General features: G+C 35.6%; 11 non-coding genes across 11 annotated transcripts; 2 read left to right on the forward strand and 9 right to left on the reverse strand.

Moving 5' to 3' along the window:
• The first annotated feature begins 2,692 nt into the window (after nt 1-2,692).
• On the forward strand, nt 2,693-2,764 carry Trnap-agg (transfer RNA proline (anticodon AGG)). Its single transcript has one exon. It is a non-coding gene; the product is annotated as a tRNA-Pro (tRNA).
• Nucleotides 2,765-3,210: 446 nt separating this feature from the next.
• Trnap-agg (transfer RNA proline (anticodon AGG)) lies at nt 3,211-3,282 on the forward strand. The gene has a single exon. It is a non-coding gene; the product is annotated as a tRNA-Pro (tRNA).
• Nucleotides 3,283-4,418: 1,136 nt separating this feature from the next.
• On the reverse strand, nt 4,419-4,490 carry Trnap-agg (transfer RNA proline (anticodon AGG)). Its single transcript has one exon. It is a non-coding gene; the product is annotated as a tRNA-Pro (tRNA).
• A 222-nt stretch (nt 4,491-4,712) lies between these two features.
• On the reverse strand, nt 4,713-4,784 carry Trnap-agg (transfer RNA proline (anticodon AGG)). The gene has a single exon. It is a non-coding gene; the product is annotated as a tRNA-Pro (tRNA).
• A 228-nt stretch (nt 4,785-5,012) lies between these two features.
• On the reverse strand, nt 5,013-5,084 carry Trnap-agg (transfer RNA proline (anticodon AGG)). Its single transcript has one exon. It is a non-coding gene; the product is annotated as a tRNA-Pro (tRNA).
• Nucleotides 5,085-5,593: 509 nt separating this feature from the next.
• On the reverse strand, nt 5,594-5,665 carry Trnap-agg (transfer RNA proline (anticodon AGG)). The gene has a single exon. It is a non-coding gene; the product is annotated as a tRNA-Pro (tRNA).
• A 1,805-nt stretch (nt 5,666-7,470) lies between these two features.
• On the reverse strand, nt 7,471-7,542 carry Trnap-agg (transfer RNA proline (anticodon AGG)). Its single transcript has one exon. It is a non-coding gene; the product is annotated as a tRNA-Pro (tRNA).
• A 6,845-nt stretch (nt 7,543-14,387) lies between these two features.
• Nucleotides 14,388-14,459, reverse strand: Trnap-agg (transfer RNA proline (anticodon AGG)). Its single transcript has one exon. It is a non-coding gene; the product is annotated as a tRNA-Pro (tRNA).
• A 148-nt stretch (nt 14,460-14,607) lies between these two features.
• On the reverse strand, nt 14,608-14,679 carry Trnap-agg (transfer RNA proline (anticodon AGG)). The gene has a single exon. It is a non-coding gene; the product is annotated as a tRNA-Pro (tRNA).
• Nucleotides 14,680-14,824: 145 nt separating this feature from the next.
• Nucleotides 14,825-14,896, reverse strand: Trnap-agg (transfer RNA proline (anticodon AGG)). Its single transcript has one exon. It is a non-coding gene; the product is annotated as a tRNA-Pro (tRNA).
• A 1,335-nt stretch (nt 14,897-16,231) lies between these two features.
• Nucleotides 16,232-16,303, reverse strand: Trnap-agg (transfer RNA proline (anticodon AGG)). Its single transcript has one exon. It is a non-coding gene; the product is annotated as a tRNA-Pro (tRNA).
• Nucleotides 16,304-19,021: the final 2,718 nt, after the last annotated feature.

The following is a 19,021-nucleotide window of genomic DNA, read 5'->3' on the forward strand; positions in this document are numbered from 1 at the left end:
CCACAATATTCCAGGTCCCGCCGTTTTCCCACAGTGGGACCTAACCTATTGGCCCCTTATATGGAATTCAAATCTGGCCACTGTGGGTCTAAAAAAAGCCACAGAGCTTCGGGAAAAATTTGGCCTAGAAGCATTTTCGATGCCCTTTTCGAAAATGCATACCACAATATTCCAGGTCCCGCCGTTTTCCCACAGTGGGACCTAACCTATTGTCCCCTTATATGGAATTCAAATCTGGCCACTGTGGGTCTAAGAAAAGCCACAGAGCTTCGGGAAAAATTTGGCCTAGAAGCATTTTCGATGCCCTTTTCGGAAATGCATACCACAATATTCTAGTCCCGGCCGTTTTCCCACAGTGGGACCTAACCTATTGTCCCCTTATATGGAATTCAAATCTGGCCACTGTGGGTCTAAAAAAAGCCACAGAGCTTCGGGAAAAATTTGGCCTAGAAGCATTTTCGATGCCCTTTTCGAAAATGCATACCACAATATTCCAGGTCCCGCCGTTTTCCCACAGTGGGACCTAACCTATTGTCCCCTTATATGGAATTCAAATCTGGCCACTGTGGGTCTAAGAAAAGCCACAGAGCTTCGGGAAAAATTTGGCCTTGAAGCATTTTCGATGCCCTTTTCGAAAATGTACACCACGATATTCCAGGTCCCGCCGTTTTCCCACAGTGGGACCTAACCTATTGTCCCCTTATATGGGATTCAAATCTGGCCACTGTGGGTCTAAAAAAAGCCACAGAGCTTCGGGAAAAATTTGGCCTAGAAGCATTTTTGATGTCCTTTTCGAGAATGCATACCACAATATTCCAGGTCCCGCCGTTTTCCCACAGTGGGACCTAACCTATTGTCCCCTTATATGGAATTCAAATCTGGCCACTGTGGGTCTAAGAAAAGCCACAGAGCTTCGGGAAAAATTTGGCCTAGAAGAATTTTCGATGCCCTTTTCGCAAATGCATACCACAATATTTCAGGTCCCGCCGTTTTCCCACAGTGGGACCTAACCTATTGTCCCCTTATATGGAATTCAAATCTGGCCACTGTGGGTCTAAGAAAAGCCACAGAGCTTCGGGAAAAATTTGGCCTAGAAGCATTTTCGATGCCCTTTTCGAAAATGCATACCACAATATTCCAGGTCCCGCCGTTTTCCCACAGTGGGACCTAACCTATTGGCCCCTTATATTGAATTCAAATCTGGCCACTGTGGGTCTAAAAAAAGCCACAGAGCTTCGGGAAAAATTTGGCCTAGAAGCATTTTCGATGCCCTTTTCGAAAATGCATACCACAATATTCCAGGTCCCGCCGTTTTCCCACAGTGGGACCTAACCTATTGTCCCCTTATATGGAATTCAAATCTGGCCACTGTGGGTCTAAGAAAAGCCACAGAGCTTCGGGAAAAATTTGGCCTAGAAGCATTTTCGATGCCCTTTTCGGAAATGCATACCACAATATTCTAGTCCCGGCCGTTTTCCCACAGTGGGACCTAACCTATTGTCCCCTTATATGGAATTCAAATCTGGCCACTGTGGGTCTAAGAAAAGCCACAGAGCTTCGGGAAAAATTTGGCCTAGAAGCATTTTCGATGCCCTTTTCGAAAATGTACACCACAATATTCTAGTACCCGCCGTTTTCCCACAGTGGGGCCAAACCCTCTTATCCCTTGCATTCAAATTTAAATTTAACTCGTTGGAAAATACAGTGTTGGAAAACGTAAAAATAAATATTGTGAGATAAATTTAAATTTATTTTCACGGACATGTCTTTGTGCATATATGTTTTTAAAAGGCAAAAGGAAACGAGATAGACCACACATGGTTCCTTTGGAGAATATGCATAGAATCACTTTCTGAGTCGATTTATGCATGTCTGTCTGTTCATGTTAAATAGTAAACAATGCGCAGGTCGAATGATGAATGAAATTGCTTAAACATACCAGACATCCACAACAGAAGGCTGGCTTTCAGCTCCGTAACATGTACCAGTATTAAAATTCAAAAAAAAATATTTTAAAAATCCACACCAATGGTAGTGCCTGAAAAAAATATTCTTTTAAAAATCCACGCCTATGGTAGTCCCTGAAAAAATATTCTTTTAAAAATCCACGCCTATGGTAGTCCCTGAAAAAATATTCTTTTAAAAATCCACGCCTATGGTAGTCCCTGAAAAATATTCTTTTAAAAATCCACGTCCTTGAAAAAATATTCTTTAAAAATCCACGCCTATGGTAGTCCCTGAAAAAATATTATTTTAAAAATCCACGCCTATGGTAGTCCCTGAAAAAATATTCTTTTAAAAATCCACGCCTATGGAATCCCTAAAAAAATGTTCTTTTAAAAATCCACGGCTAAGGTAGTTCCTGAAAAAAATATTATTTCTAAAATAGTTGTTTATAAATCCCATAAAAGACCATATATTGGATTTTCTTAGGTTATAAATATTTTTTAAATAAATATTTTCAATTAAATAACAAATTCAAAGAAAAAAATCAACTGAAACCATCTTATCTTAAATAAATGTTTCAATTAAAATACACAATTTTTGGAGTATATGTTTTGTTTTTCTTATCACCTTAAAAAGTGTGTTTCAGTTTAATGTCAACACACATTTTTTCTCAATTCAATATTTTTTTTAAATATATTTACAAAACTGTTTCAACACTTTGAAATAAGATTCCGATATGATCACTGGCTCGTTGGTCTAGGGGTATGATTTCCGCTTAGGGTGCGGGAGGTCCCGGGTTCAAATCCCGGACGAGCCCAAGTTGAAATTATTTTAAAGAAAAAAAAACAGATACTTAATTTAGATGAAGTTCCGCCTCCAAATGCAAAGGTCGTTTTTGTAGGCCAATTCTGATGTGCGTGGAATGATCATCAAAAATTTAATTGAAATTCATCACCATAATTACAACGAAAACCAACTCAAACTTATGTTGAATGTGAAACCAAAAATAAATACTTCAAAGCCAGCCTACCTACTACCTACCAAGCCATGCTCAATAACTAAACCGGTTAAATTATGTGTTATGTATTGAACATGTTGCACATAACTTGGTCTATTGTTTGGTGCATAAATCCAATAAATGATGACCTTCGCCAACACCAATAACTTCATTGATATGCAAAAGAGTGCCTCATAGATATTTCTTTTTTTTTCTTTAATACAAAATTGATTTTTTATAAAAATAGCTTCTGTTTGTTACCAACTGGCTCGTTGGTCTAGGGGTATGATTTCCGCTTAGGGTGCGGGAGGTCCCGGGTTCAAATCCCGGACGAGCCCAAGTTAGAATTTGATTTTTTGTGAAAATATTTTAATTTTTCCATAAAGAGGTGGTAACGGGGTAGTATTACAAAAAAACAATATATGCATGTCGGACCATTTATTGCAAACGAAATACAGGTGTCAATTTGGTTCAAATCCGTTCAGATTTAAATATAGCTCCCATATATATCCGATTTCATGTAAATCGTGCATCAATTTCGAATATTTTATCTGATTGCTATGAAATGTTGCACAATAGACCGAATTGAGTCTAGAATGTGTATTGAATTTCATTTAAATCGGATCAGAATTTGATATAGCTCCCATGTATATGATCATCCGATTTCATGTAAATCGGGCACAAAATTCGCAACGTGTATTGATTTTCATTAAAATCTGTTCAGATTTTGATATAGCTCCCATGTATATGTTCACCCGATTTCGTGTAAATCGGGCACAATATACCCATACTTTATCTGATAGCTGTAATATTTTGCAAAGCGTATCGAATTAATGGTAGAATGATTTGTATAAAGTTTTATTAAAATCGGTTCAGATTTGGATATAGTACCCATGTATATGTTCTTCCGATTTCATGGAAATTGTGTGCCAAATACCCATCGTTTATCTGATTGCGATGAAATTTTGCACAGTGGACCAAGTTGAGACTAGAATGGCATGTATTAAATTTCATGTAAATCGTTTCAGATTTTTATACAGATTTGTCTGATAGCGATGAAATTTTGCCCAGCGAACCGAATTGAGTCTAAAATGACGTGTATTGAATTTCATTAAAATCGGTTCAGATTTTGATATAGCTCCCATATTTATTTGTATCTGATTTCATGTAAATCGGGCATAAAATGCTCATCGTTTATCTGATTGCGATGAAATTTTGCACAGCATACCCAATTAATGGCAGAATGATTTGTATAAAGATTTATTAAAATCGGTTCATATTTCGATATAGCTCCCAAATATATTTTCGGCCGATATTAGGAAAACACTGCAGAAAATACCCAAAGTTTTTCTGACTGAATTGACACTAGCATGTCGCGTATAAAGCTTTCTTGAAATCGGTTCAGAGATTATGATATATCGCTCACACATATATTTTCTGGCGGATTTATGTTGGGTAAAAAACTTGACATCTTGGGCTCGTCCGGGATTTGAACCCGGGACCTCCCGCACCCTAAGCGGAAATCATACCCCTAGACCAACGAGCCAAGTGAGGGTTAAAATTATGAGTTTTTTCATAATTTCAACATTGTAGTCAAATGCAAGGTCTTGAGATTTTTCAAGTCAAATCAAAACCAATATTTTTAAAAATTGCGATTTGAATAATGAACAACGTAGCGGGGCATTGGAGGACATTATAACATTATCAACTTGGCTTTGGCTCGTGATTTGACTAAATTTTTCCATAAAAACAAAAAATTACTCAGCTTGGGCTCGTCCGGGATTTGAACCCGGGACCTCCCGCACCCTAAGCGGAAATCATACCCCTAGACCAACGAGCCGATTGAGGGTTAAAATCCACCTTAAGAATTTGAAGTGGGGTCTTAGAGGTCATTTTTAATAAATTGTCACCCACAACTCGCTACTATAGATTTCTTCCATATACACTATAGCCCACCAGAGCTAAGTAAAATTTCTACTATAGATGTCTTCCATATACAATATAGCACACCAGAGCTAGGTAAAAATTGTTATCATCTCAAAAACACCAAAAAAGTTAATTTTTACTTGGGCTCGTCCGGGATTTGAACCCGGGACCTCCCGCACCCTAAGCGGAAATCATACCCCTAGACCAACGAGCCAGTTGTGGGCGTGGTCACAATTATTGCAATTGCATTTCTTAAAAAAGATGGTGTTATCCTATAATAAATTATTAGCGATTCCATTCATGTTCGAAGTCTTGACTTCCAAAGAGAAAACAACGGAAACTGGTCGATCATTGCGCTATTTTGACCTTAGGCATGAAAAGTTTATTCGTTTTTGGGACATTGAACATCAAGGACCAACCAAGTTCAGCCACCAAATCTCTAAGTGTGTCACAATTTTAATTGATTTTATAATCATTCCTGAATTATTCAAAAGACTCTCCGGCCTCACCCTTTCAATCTTTATTATAGTATACTGTCGAACATCCATATCTTGAACTTCAATAGGTCGAAACACATTAGAGCAGCTTACATATAATAGATTGTATAAGTAGTCTCCATAATTCGAGATCCTTTTTTCGGTGCAATTGTGGTTCGAGTTGTGTCACTTAGACTGCACTTTATGGGCATAATAAAGACATTAAAAAAATAACCTGATACATCTTGGGCTCGTCCGGGATTTGAACCCGGGACCTCCCGCACCCTAAGCGGAAATCATACCCCTAGACCAACGAGCCAGTTGAGGGTTAAAGCGGGCAAGCATTTATATTAAAACAGTTGTCCCATGGCGAGGGGATTGTAAATATATCGTAACATCTTCGTTGGGCCTCGAGATTTAAACTGGGGTTCGTCCACAACATATAGAGGACTTTTTGAAATTCTTGACAAATTATATATGACAGCGAAACGATATTAAACAAATTTGCCTTAGGCCTTCTAGTCACTCAACACGGTAGTCCGAACTTAATTTTCGACAAACATAGCTTCTTAAGTATCCAATTACTATGAAATCGGCCGATATGGAGCTATATAAACAAATTGTAATCAATTTAAGCCAAACTTGACATAAGTTATTCTGGACTCAATTGGGTAGCCGGAACTATAATTCGTGTCCATCGGATAAACTTAGTCTCTTTGATAAATTATTCGCATGAAATTGAAACACACAAAAAACGTATCTAAACCTAGACTGATCCTTATCAATTTCAACATGGTTTGATGATACATGAAACTCATAAGTCTCCGCAAATTTAATCTCAATTACATTAACGATGTACCTAGTGTAGCCCTGTTCAATCATGGGAACTGGTGCCCTTGTTTACATGTGTATAACATGTATAAACCAGTGAGCGGAGCAGTATAGTCGGACGGGACCGACCATATGATACCCTACACAACATCCACGGAAATGTAACTTTGTGTGGTTCTTTCTTGAACAATATATCGCGATATTTGCAACCTCTTGACCGACTAGAGGTCAGCCAATATTACTAATATTCAGTACAGCCCATCTAATTACTTGTCCAGATTTCCATTACCGTGGGTTGTATTGTGATGTTCGGCTTTCAGTTGTGGCCTATAGATCGACTAGAAAAAAAACATAAACAATTAAGTTTTCGGTCCACTGAATCCCAATATTATTATCTGATCATCACTGAAAATTATAGGCGTTATCCTTGACCATACCTGGATCCTCATGGAAAATTTCAAAGCGATCCGTGCTATATTTCCGCCTCTAGTGTGGTAATGTGTTACTAAATAATATCTGAGTACGTAAGCACCTGTAAATATTTACGTGTAACTCCTACATCCGAGTACATACTACAATGTAATTGGTATCAATTTAAAAGCCATCCACTCCTCTTGGATATACTATCAACTTCTCGGGTCCATGTCCTTCAGGTGTAAATATAAACGCCATAGAATACAAATTTTGACATTTTTCACACAAAAGTCAGATCTTTATCATATTGCGGCCTCCAAAGCGACCAGAAAATCACACAAAAATTTAGTTTTTGGTCCATTTCATCCCCTAAATATTAACCGATCTTTACCAAAAACAATAGGGGTCTTCATTGACCACAACCCATCCTACATGCAAAATTTCGGTCCATAACTTTGGCCTGTCGTGTTTACTAATTATAATGCATAGACGGACGGACACACATGTCTAGATCCACTCAGCTAGTCGAGATATGACGATCGGTATACTTAAAGGTGGGTCTAGGACCAATATTTCGCGGTGTTACAAACTCTTGAGGCTGCACAAATCTATAATACCCTGACAACATAGTTGTGTAGGTTATGAAAAGTTCGTTCTCTGCGTTCTATTTTAGTAAACCATTTCACATGGCGGTTTCTCATTTGTTCTCTGAGAATTTTTTCGATGCACAGCACACCTCTAACCTAGTGATTCTAACAATATGTTTTCCTATTCTATATATAACTATTATATATCTTCGTCGCCTCCTCCCTTGGTCAGTTGTTTTCCACGGTTCAAATTTCAAACAAATCTCAGTTAGGAGGTAAAAAACCTGTCTTTGGGCTCGTCCGGGATTTGAACCCGGGACCTCCCGCACCCTAAGCGGAAATCATACCCCTAGACCAACGAGCCAGGTAAGGATCAAGTGTAATAGGAGGAATTTGTTGTTGTTTTTGTCAGCCGCTTTAAAATTTTTATTCAAATCCACAAAATCGCTCCATGAACAAACATTATCTGACAACAAATATCGCTAGAATACTTTTCTTAAAACAATAGGTAGATTCGATCACAAAAATACAAAATATTATTTAAATATTTATATTTAATATTCGATTTTCTATTCAAAAATCTTAAGGCTATAATACTATTATTTTTAATATAAAATTAGCAAGAGACAACATTAGTACATAGTAATATAAGCCATAATATTTCTGGCTTGTCTTCGACTAAGTCGGGATGTATTTGTAAAGAGTCCTGCGTCAATAAACTTTTATGAAATGGATGAAAACATGGATTTATAAATGGAAGTAAATCATGAAGATCCTTTTTTATACCCTCCACCATAGTATGGAAGGTATATTAGTTTTGTTTTTCCGTTTGTAACGCATCGAAATAATCATTTCCGACCCTATAAAGTTCTTCTTCCCTATATTCTTGATCAGTGTAAAATTCTATGACGATTTTAGCATGTCCGTCTGTTGTAATAACTCTAGCGTCTAAACGAATTCAGATAAATCGCCAAAATTTTGTCTGAAGGCAGGTCAAGTTCGAAGATGGTATCGGTCCACGTTTAGGCATAGCTCCCATATAAGGGTACCTCCGAATTTTCGGTATTTTGAGGGTATTGATCGTGTTTTTCAACCGAATTCGCTGAAATTTGGTAATCTGAGTTATTATTGGGTAGCAAATCTCCCCACCAAAAAATATAAATATAAGGGTACCCCCCAATTTTCGGTATTTTGGGGATCTTGAGCGCGTTTTTCAAACGAATTCGCTGAAATTGGGTACATTGGGTTCTTATTTAGTGCCAAATATCTACGCAAATAATTATACACATCGGTCTACTTTTTCTGATAGCCCCCATATAAGGGTACCCCCCATATAAGGGTACCCCCCAAATTGTCGGTATTTTGAAGTTCTTGAGTGCGTTTTTCAACCGAATTCGCTAAAATTTGGTACTTTGAGTTATTATTCTATAGCAAATTCAACCCACCCCCTCAAAATTACAAATATAGGTCCATTTTTTCGGATAGCCCCCATATAAGGGTACCACCCATTTTTCGGTATTTGGGGGATCTTGAGCGCGTTTTTCAACCGAATTCGCTGAAATTTGGTACATTAAGTTCTTATTTGTGCACATATCTAAACTAAAAATTATAAACATCGGTCCACTTTTTTCATAGCCCCCATATAAGGGTACCCCCCAATTTTCGGTATTTTGGGGTTCTTGAGCGCGTTTTTCAACCGAATTTGCTGTAATTTGGTATTTTGTAGTCGTGTATGATAACAAATCTCCCTACCAAAAGTTTTTAATATTCACCCCATTTTAGGGGTAGTCCCCATATAACCCCCTTTTTTATATAAAAATAGTTAGCTAATTTGTTCCGTGTGGTGGGGTTATCCCCATATACCTGTATTCCACCATACCCTGCAGTATGGAATTCTAAAACGATATAGTCGATTTAGCCATATGTTGTAATCAATTTTCTATTGGAGGATATCGACATAAAAACTAGAACGTGAGGTTTGAGAATGAACTATATCGACCCGCATGTAGGCCTAGGTCCTATATAAAACATCCTACATATTTAATATTTAGCGTGATGCACGGTATTGGGATTCAAAATTATATTATTAGCTTGGAACTTGAGCTATATAGAGTAACTTCCGATAATGTGGACCACCATTTTCTTTTTTTAATATTGTGGGCGTACCAACGGTGAAAACTGAAAACAAATTGTTTTCACAACATAGTAGATTTGTTGGTCAAAAATTATATATATTTGTCTATAAAAATGTTATTGCATTATATTTCAAAAAACTCTAAGCTGCAAATTAAAATAACTTGACGTGTAATGTGGACCAGTATGTGTGGATAATGAGTATCAGTAAGGTAAAGGTAGGTTGTGGTTTGGTTGTGATAAATTTCAATTTAATACACTCTTGGGTAACAATGAATGCAAAAATATGTGGGTTTATGTTTTGGAATAGCCCCCATTTAAGGGTACCACCCCTTTTGCGGTATTTTAAAGGTCCTTGTTTCATTATCCAACCGAAGCACCTTTAATTTCGAATATCGAGTTTTCAGAGGATAGAATAACTCGTCGCATACTAAATTCACCCACGTTTCGAACTCGTCCTCATGAAAAGGTCCCACTTTTTTATAGTGGTCCACATTACCCGACATTATTTTTTTTATATTTTTATTAAAATATTTATTGGCTTCAAAAATGAATAAAAATTAAAAACCGCCGATTGTAATTACAGCTAAACGTATATTTTTGTTAAAGAAAACTAGAAAAACCACATAACTTCTTCATATTCGAAAAAAACAAAGTGTTCGACTATTTTGCAAAAACGTTTGACTACTGTGGTAAAAAATGTTCAAATCACACTTTTACAATCAGAGCTACATTTTCTACTACTACCTTTTTAACATTGCAATTATTAATTAAAAACCAATTTTGATGTTTGTTTTCACTAATAAGGAAAATATTTATCTAGGCGGCATTGACATATTTCAAGCATTTTCTTAGATATGGGGGTGGTCCACATTTGACGCATGGTCCACATTACCCGAAGTTACTCTGTCGGCCCTTATTAGGCATAACCTCTTATTTAATAAAAACACCAAGTATTTGCTAATTCCTACACAATGTTGTTAGTATTGGTCCCGCTTTAGTATGCCTATTATAAATTTAGCCTCTAAATTGGAGTATTTTCAGGATTTTATACACATGTATCACCCTATTATGTCAACATTTTGGGGTTTTGAGATTTTAGAGAAAACCCCCCATTGAAATTACTGAAATTTCTATTTTGGTTAAAACAATCGGTAGAATTGTAGTTATATGTATGTTCCCTATATGTCCATTTAAAAAATGTTCAGTATTTCTATGGTGGAGGGTATCCAAAGTTCGGCCCGGCCGAATTTAACGCTTTTTCACTTGTTCTTCTTAGAACTGATTTTTACATCTCCGTTGAGTATAGATAGGTCATCTTTGGTTATTGAGTTAATACCACGTTTCAACACATTTATTATTTGTAGTTTTTTATTCAATTTTGCCAAAATTATTCTTTGTATATCGTAGCTAGACATCTAATATCTTTCCAATAGATTCTTTCACCATCTGGATTTGTGATTCTCCAGATTAACTTTGTTTTCAATAAAAGAGAAAAAATAAAAAAAAATATTCTGCTGTCATTTCATCGACATTACAGAATGATCTACGTCGCATTCCATATGCGTGTGCCCAGGTTCTAAAAATTTATGATCGATAGTCTCTAAATTTATATTGATTTGAAGAGCCAATATGAACATTGCACATACGAATGAATTCTTATTTTGTCCGCTACAGGAATCGCTGTAGAGAATTGCGTGATTAATTTGTTGTAGATTAATTATATGCTTAGACAACCACGATCCAATTTTGTTACCACTACGAGCAGATAATGCTTCATGCCACATAGAACAATGTGGGGTACCAGTCGTGCAGTCGTGGACGATCAAATTACATGTCCATAGTTGTATTTTGTAGAAACTAATTGAGTTCCTTAAGGGGACCCCCTCCATTTTCTGGGTCAAAAATTTTTTTGATTTAATTGGAATATACACTCATTCAAGAATGTCCCTACAAAATTTCAAGTGAAAATGTCAAGAACTCTTGAAGATATAGTCGATTTATTATGTCAGCATCAAGTGACGGCTAAAGGGCCTCTGTGTCAGTGTTTTTATGTTTTGCGAATGGCGGGCACGATAACTCAAAAACTAACAACCCAATCGATTCCAAATTTTTACACGTTTCTCTGTGAATGTATAGCTATCGTATGAACTAGGATAAAGCCAATTGGTGAAGATCTTCCTTATTTTTTAACTTAGTTTGAGGTCAAAAATTGGCGATTTTCCAAAAATATTTTTTCAAAGGTCCGCCATTTTGTTAATTTTAGAGCGAAGTCAATAATCCTAGTTCATACGAGAGCCAGACATGTACTCTTACTAACACCTTTGGAATTTTCGGATTTCGATGTTTCAGTGAGGAGTTATCATGCCCGCCATCAAAAATAAGGACTTTTCTTTGATCACAAAAAACAACAACAAGACAACAACAAAACTTTTTTGTAAATTATTTTTCTTCTCTTTCAAATCTTCAAATATATATGTGCAAAGTTACAAACCTTAACAAGCATTGGTATTGATTTACCAGCCCATTGAAAATCTTGAAAAATTAAAATCGAGAATGGGTGGGGTTTCCTTAAACAAGGCGTGGGTAAACACTGTTTCAAATCAAAAGTATATACTTTGACTGTGGAATCAGTAGCTGCTGAAGCATTATCATTCCTTTTTGGTACGTATGCTATATCAGCTTCATTTTGATGAGTTGGGAGTTCGATTTCTAATTCGCGTAATAAGTTATTATCGCTTTCCTGTTTAGCAATACCTATTTTAGCTCGGAGTTGATCACATTTAGAACAAGTGTCCAGGCTAGGCTTCTTAAAATGTAACATTTCTTCCTGCAAAATATTCGTAGGTGATGAAAAATAATTTCAGGAGACAATACAGAAGGTGCTTAGATTTGAAAACTTTAGCGTAGGATGAAATACTTATAGATTCAGATTTATATTTTTCACAATATAATCTGTACATTTGAGCTAAGGATAAATCGGCATAAAAGTATTGGCAACTTGTATCTCTCCTAGTATAGTGACTTTCGTAATTTAAGAAGCTGTTTATGTGGTCCTTTACAAGTTGAATAACATCGTCCGTAAGTTTATTTTTTCCTCCACTTCATCCACTCTGGTCACACAAATTATTTTGAGGAAAATTAATGGGTCGATTACGGATGGCAACTATAGTTTAGTTACGTTGCCAGTTGCCAAATTTGCATTATGGATGGCAACTGTTGTCAACTTCAGTTGCTTCAATTAGAATTTCTCGGCAACCATTTATTTCTGGTTGCTCTTTATAATAACTGAACTTTGTAGGCTTCCCATAATGGTTAATATTACTACAAAAGAACAATTTGAGGTCCTTATTGCCCGGATGCAAGCTCAACCAAATGTAGCACGCGGCGTGCGGACGTTTGGTAAAACCAAAGCCACTATCGATGATGTGTGGAAGGCGATTTCAGAAGACCTTAACTGCTATGGCCCACCAACACGCATTCCAAATAGATGGCAGAAAGTGGCGAAAATCTTTTTTTGGGTCCATGATATGTACGTGTGTATCGGATAAAAAAAAATATTCTTCCCTTTTCCCTCCTCCGTTAATTTGGATACAATCAAAATTGTACACAGTTTTTCCTCTATTAGCCGGATAACTTCGGCGAAAGCCACTGACATTGTCGGTTGAGCCATGCCAAGGTTGAAGTCATTGCTATGGGACTTTTGAAAACTTCCCTCCACAAAAAACATCCGAGCTGCACACATTTTTAAGAGAGGAGGAATTGCTGTTGACCGCCAGGCTTTTCAGAAATCAGGGTTTAAGGCTTCATCTATGTACACAACGGCATCTTTTGGTAGTCGAAAATACGCCTTCAAGCTAATATGAGCAGTTGATTGAACATTTCTCTAAACGTCAGCATCTACTCACAGAACTGATGGTAGTTCTAATAGATTTATCTCTTAAATGCCTTCTAATAAATGACACACCTTGAACATAATTTACATCATCAAAAATAGTTCCACTGAGCTTATCATCACATATAATTAGTTTTTCTGAAATATTTTATTCATTTTTTTGTTTCTTTACAATATTTCTAGTTGTAGAAATGTCAAAACAGTATTATCGACAGCAACTGAGAAAAGTTGATATTCATAATGTTAAATTTTATTTCAATTGCGTTGCCAGTTGAACTCGCAACTGGAGTTCGGTTGCTTTCCATAATCGACCCATAAGTTTCTTGAGAAATTTTTTGACAAAACTTACACACTCATCAAAGCAGTGGTCTACATTTTCTCTCTGACACAATATTTCCATTCACATTAACGTAGGATTTTCCCTTGTTTTGTCTTTCGTATGAATTTTTTCGCTAATAAACTCTTTGAGATGTGGTCGGAGCTTCGTTGAGAACTACATCTTCTTCTGTATCCGTAATATTCCCAGTCTGATCAGAAAGTGAGTGTTTGAAGTCGGGATCTTGGACAGTGTCATCACTGTCAAAATCATAAACTTCCTGATAAGTCATGTATTTTGGACCAAACCTAAGAGTATGTGTCATTTGCAATTGTCTCTTATGTCGATATTGCTCTCTTTAAAACAGACCAACAAAAATGCATGAACACTTTATGCAGAGATAGAGCCTGTGTTTAAACAATATCAATTTGCAATAACCATTTACCTCTAATTTGGCTCCTATATAAAATCTCTTAATTACGACAATCCATCTAAAAAAAATTGTACAAAAAAAAGCTTAAGTCGATTTAATAAATTCAAATTTTATGGTAACATTTTTGTAAGTAAATTTAGGTGTTTATTATAAATGTAATGGGGCGTTATTACTACTTAGGTCAAATTAATTTTACGAATAACTTGGTGAGAAACATTGTTAGAGTAATGAGGATTTTACGTAAATATAAAGTTTTGTCATAAGAATATGATAGCGTATTCCAATCGTTCCTAAGTCGACTTAGGCGGTTATAGATTGTGAACACAGATTTCCGAATTTCAACTGGTAAAAGACCCACACCCTCAACAATTTTATATTGGGCAATGACAAAGCTAGCCCTTGCCAACTAGGCTAGAAAATATTAGACAACTTGGGCTCGTCCGGGATTTGAACCCTGGACCTCCCGCACCCTAAGCGGAAATCATACCCCTAGACCAACGAGCCAGATAACGGTATTAGAATACAATATTTTTCAATTTTTTTTAATTCAAAATTCAGAATTAAATTTTCAAAATTTCTTAAGAGGTTAGTAGTATAAAATTTAAAAAAAATTACAAACTAAAAATGTTTCTCCAAAAAGTGTATCCTACTTGGGCTCGTCCGGGATTTGAACCCGGGACCTCCCGCACCCTAAGCGGAAATCATACCCCTAGACCAACGAGCCAGTTGAGAAAAAAATGTGAATTGATATATTTTTTTTTAAATTCCATTTTTATTAAAAACAAAACATTTTTTTAATTAAATGCTACTATTGATTCAAAAAAAAAAATTTTAACTTAATAAAATTGTTGAAAAAAATTTCTTAACTTGGGCTCGTCCGGGATTTGAACCCGGGACCTCCCGCACCCTAAGCGGAAATCATACCCCTAGACCAACGAGCCAATTAGTAGCAGTGAGGCAAATAAATCACATCAGCCCTTCCATACAATAGGTATAAGTTTTTTTCATTTGGCATTATTGCATATTACAAATTCCAAGAACAATAAGAAAAACCTATTCCCAAATTTTGATGATGCACGACTAAAAACGATTTTTTTCATTTTGACTTTGTGTATTGATAGCCTTGACCAATGTACATTTTTGTGGAGGATGCAGCGGACCATTGAGTCCCGATTCTCGGATTTTGGTAAAAATATTATGATGTGTAAAGCATAAAACTATTCCGATATGAGCTTTATATTTTCAATTTCCCCTGTATCCTGAGGACTCGTAACCCTGTGGACTTTTTTCTATAGAAAAAAATTCCTCAGTACCCTGAGGACTCTTTTTTCTATAGGAAAAAATTTCTCAGTACACTGAGGACTCTTTTTTTCTATCGAAAAAAATTCCTCAGTACACTGAGGACTCTTCTTTCTATAGAAAAAAAATCCTCAGTACCCTGAGGACTCTTTTTTCTATAGAAAAAAATTCCTCAGTACCCTGAGGACTCTTTTTTCTATAGAAAAAAAAATCCTCAGTACCCTGAGGACTCTTTTTTCTATAGAAAAAAATTCCTCAGTACCCTGAGGACTTCTTTTTTCTATAGAAAAAAATTCCTCAGTACCCTGAGGACTCTTTTTTCTATAGAAAAAAATTCCTCAGTTCCCTGAGGACCCTTTTTTCTATAGAAAAAAATTCCTCAGTACCCTGAGGACTCTTTCTTCTATAGAAAAAAAATCCTCAGTACCCTGAGGACTCTTTTTTCTATAGAAAAAAATTCCTCAGTACCCTGAGGACTCTTTTTTCTATAGAAAAAAATTCCTCAGTACCCTGAGGACTCTTTTTTCTATAGAAAAAAATTCCTCAGTACCCTGAGGACTCTTTTTTCTATAGAAAAAAATTCCTCAGTACCCTGAGGACTCTTTTTTCTATAGAAAAAATTCCTCAGTACCCTGAGGACTCTTTTTTCTATAGAAAAAAAAATTCCTCAGTACCCTGAGGACTCTTTTTTCTATAAAAAAAATCCTCAGTACCCTGAGGACTCTTTTTTCTATAGAAAAAAATCCTCAGTACCCTGAGGACTCTTTTTTCTATAGAAAAAAATTCCTCAGTACCCTGAGGACTCTTTTTTCTATAGAAAAAAAATTCCTCAGTACCCTGAGGACTCTTTTTTCTATAGAAAAAAAATTCCTCAGTACCCAGAGGACTTTTTTTTCTATAGAAAAAAAATCCTCAGTAGGCTGAAAATAATAATTTTTGTAAAAAAAACAAAACAGTAGCGAGAAATTACTTCAATTGGGCTCGTCCGGGATTTGAACCCGGGACCTCCCGCACCCTAAGCGGAAATCATACCCCTAGACCAACGAGCCAGTTGCAAAACGAGGCAGAAACAAAACTTTTCACCTTCAGTCAAACAATAAACATTGACCATGGACAAACAAGTGTGGTGATGTTTGAAAACAGTTTCACCACACACAACCCTACCACTTCATGCTATGTCATTTTGTATTCGTTTGATTATCCCAACAGATGTCGCTACACAGGATAAAAAATTTAAGTTTTGGCAGACTTTTCAATTGTTTGCATAGGAACCTCGCAAGTTTGAAATCGTAACTATAATAAAAAATTATAAAATATCAAATAAAAAATACACAATTGATCCTCAGTTTGATCTAAAGGACAATTCAAGTAAAATTTATTCAATATAGACCGATGGCCAAACTAAAACAACTGGAACTGTTTTAGTTTACTTTTTTCGTAAACTTTATATAATTGAAAAAAAAAAAATAAATGCAAATTTAATTTAAAAATAAAAATGATTTATGTCCCGATTTAGATTGGGGAAGTTAACTTGCGGCAATTCTAAGCCTGATCATCAGGAACAATATCTTTCATTTGGGAAGCCATCAGATTGCACCACCAGTCAAATTGTTTCTTTCTTTTTTGAGCAAGTAGGGGGAACATTTTTTTTGTCATAACATCAAGGAAACACCTTAATTTAAGAAATATTTGTTTTTATTTCTGTTCAGTTTTGATATAATTTGATGATTAATGGTTTAGGATTTGCATTTAATTGTGATAAAAGCGTATATTTTTGTTTCCAGGTAAGTATCTTTGAAATACCAGGCCCGGAAAGGAAATCTTTAATTGTAATTTTAGCAAAATCCACATACGACAACAACTTTTCAATTAATTCCCTTGATCTCTCATCGCTAAGCAGAACAACATTCTCTTGCCCAAATGTAGTAGTGGTGGTACTCCCAATTTTTGTTGTTGAATTGTCCGTTTCACTTAACTGCTGCGGTATTAAATTATTATCCAATATATATTTTTCTATTGCATTAAATATTGGCATGTGGTCACTGTAATTGCGTACCAGTTTTACTTCGATATATTTCATGAACGAAACATAATCCAATTCATAAAGTGTAGGTGGCGATGTAGGATAACCATATGCTGCTAATTTCTGCAAATGAAAATCGGTGTGTACAAAATTATATTATCAAAATAATGGTATCTCGAATGTACTTACAGTTTTAATAGGTTCAAATAGCTTCAAATTCGAAAATTTCACAGTGGCGTCGAAAATTTTTAACGCATCATTATTGTTAGACTTTTCAATTAAATTTTTCAAGTGTTCTCTGCATAACTTTGCTATAGTCGTGAACATATATTTATCACAAAGTTTATACAAACTGATCGTTTCGCTAACATTTAGTTCCCCAACTTCTTGAGAGGCATCACGAAGATTATACAAGATTATGCGTAAGTTGCGAAATGCATTCGGATCATCGTCTGGCAATGAGATTCTGGTACATTTTGCTTCCATGAAATTATCAGAGAACATTGATTCAAATACTTCCGAGTTCAAGGCGAACATTAACTTATGGCCGAATATAGGTTTTGGCTTTCCCAGATTTTCACCGACAATAAATTGACAATCCACTGTAAATGCATGATTTATTTTTGTCTCCAATTTTTCGGGCAAACTGCAAATGTACAATATTGAAATGTTTACAAAAAAGTACAATTAATTTTCGCTGGGCTTTTATAATAATTGTTTATGTATTTTCTAATGAATGTTAAATTTTTTCATGCATTATAATGTAATATAATATATATGACATAGTTTTTAGTTGATTCAGTTGCTTTAATTATTTCCACTAGTTTCATTATTTACCGATAAATATGTTTATCGGTATGCTCGTATTTGTATATGTTATGTATTAATCGACAATGTTTTGCCCCATTCTCACAAAACCACGATACAAAATAATTCGGTAAATCCCCTTATTGTTCGTAAACAATTAATAAACATTCAATCCAGCCATGCTCAGCCATATATGCTACCGTAACTGAGGGTCAATGGTTAGACACACATTCTCGTTCTTTCTCTTTTCGTCAGCCGTTTTTAATGATGAATTCTCAGTTACGCTCATCCACACTTACTCTCAATTTAGTTAAGAGCAGCACTGATTCACACACTTTGCTGCATTGTATATGTATGTATGTGTTGTCCACACAAAATTTGTTTTTTATTTACCAACCGGCATATTGAATTGTTTAAAACAAAAGGAATGAAATGAAATATGGACACATCTTTTTATTTTGGAATCATCCTGAACTAACTATTCGATTTGTTCGCATTTACCTGATGTTTTTTGAAGGATTCTCTTCGGCAGCGATTAACTTTTCCATTGCAAATTTTTATTTAATGTTTATGAATGAATAGGTATGTGATGTTTGTATTTCAACGCGCGTCTTATTCTTTGCACCCAACAACACAGACTAGTTGAGATGTACTGAGCAAATATATTTGTGGACGTAATCATAGAATTGCCGCAAAAACAGCTGTTTCACAATGTCAGAAATATTTCGCTTTGGTTGAATTTTGTTGAAGCAAATTTAAGATTATCTCACTCATCACCCGCTAGATGTCGTGGTCATAATTCTTAGTCATTTAGTCATAATTTGGTAAACTGATTAAATAGTAAAAAAAAATAAATAAAACGTAGTAGGGAATTACTATTTGTGGCTTCAAAAATTATTTTTCTTATTCATAAGTTCGCATTTACTTGATATTTTTT

Source organism: Musca vetustissima, unplaced genomic scaffold, assembly GCF_032173495.1.
Source record: "Musca vetustissima isolate MV318-11 ecotype Yass unplaced genomic scaffold, APGP_CSIRO_Mvet_v1 utg18653, whole genome shotgun sequence".
NCBI classification, from domain to species: Eukaryota; Metazoa; Arthropoda; class Insecta; order Diptera; family Muscidae; genus Musca; species Musca vetustissima.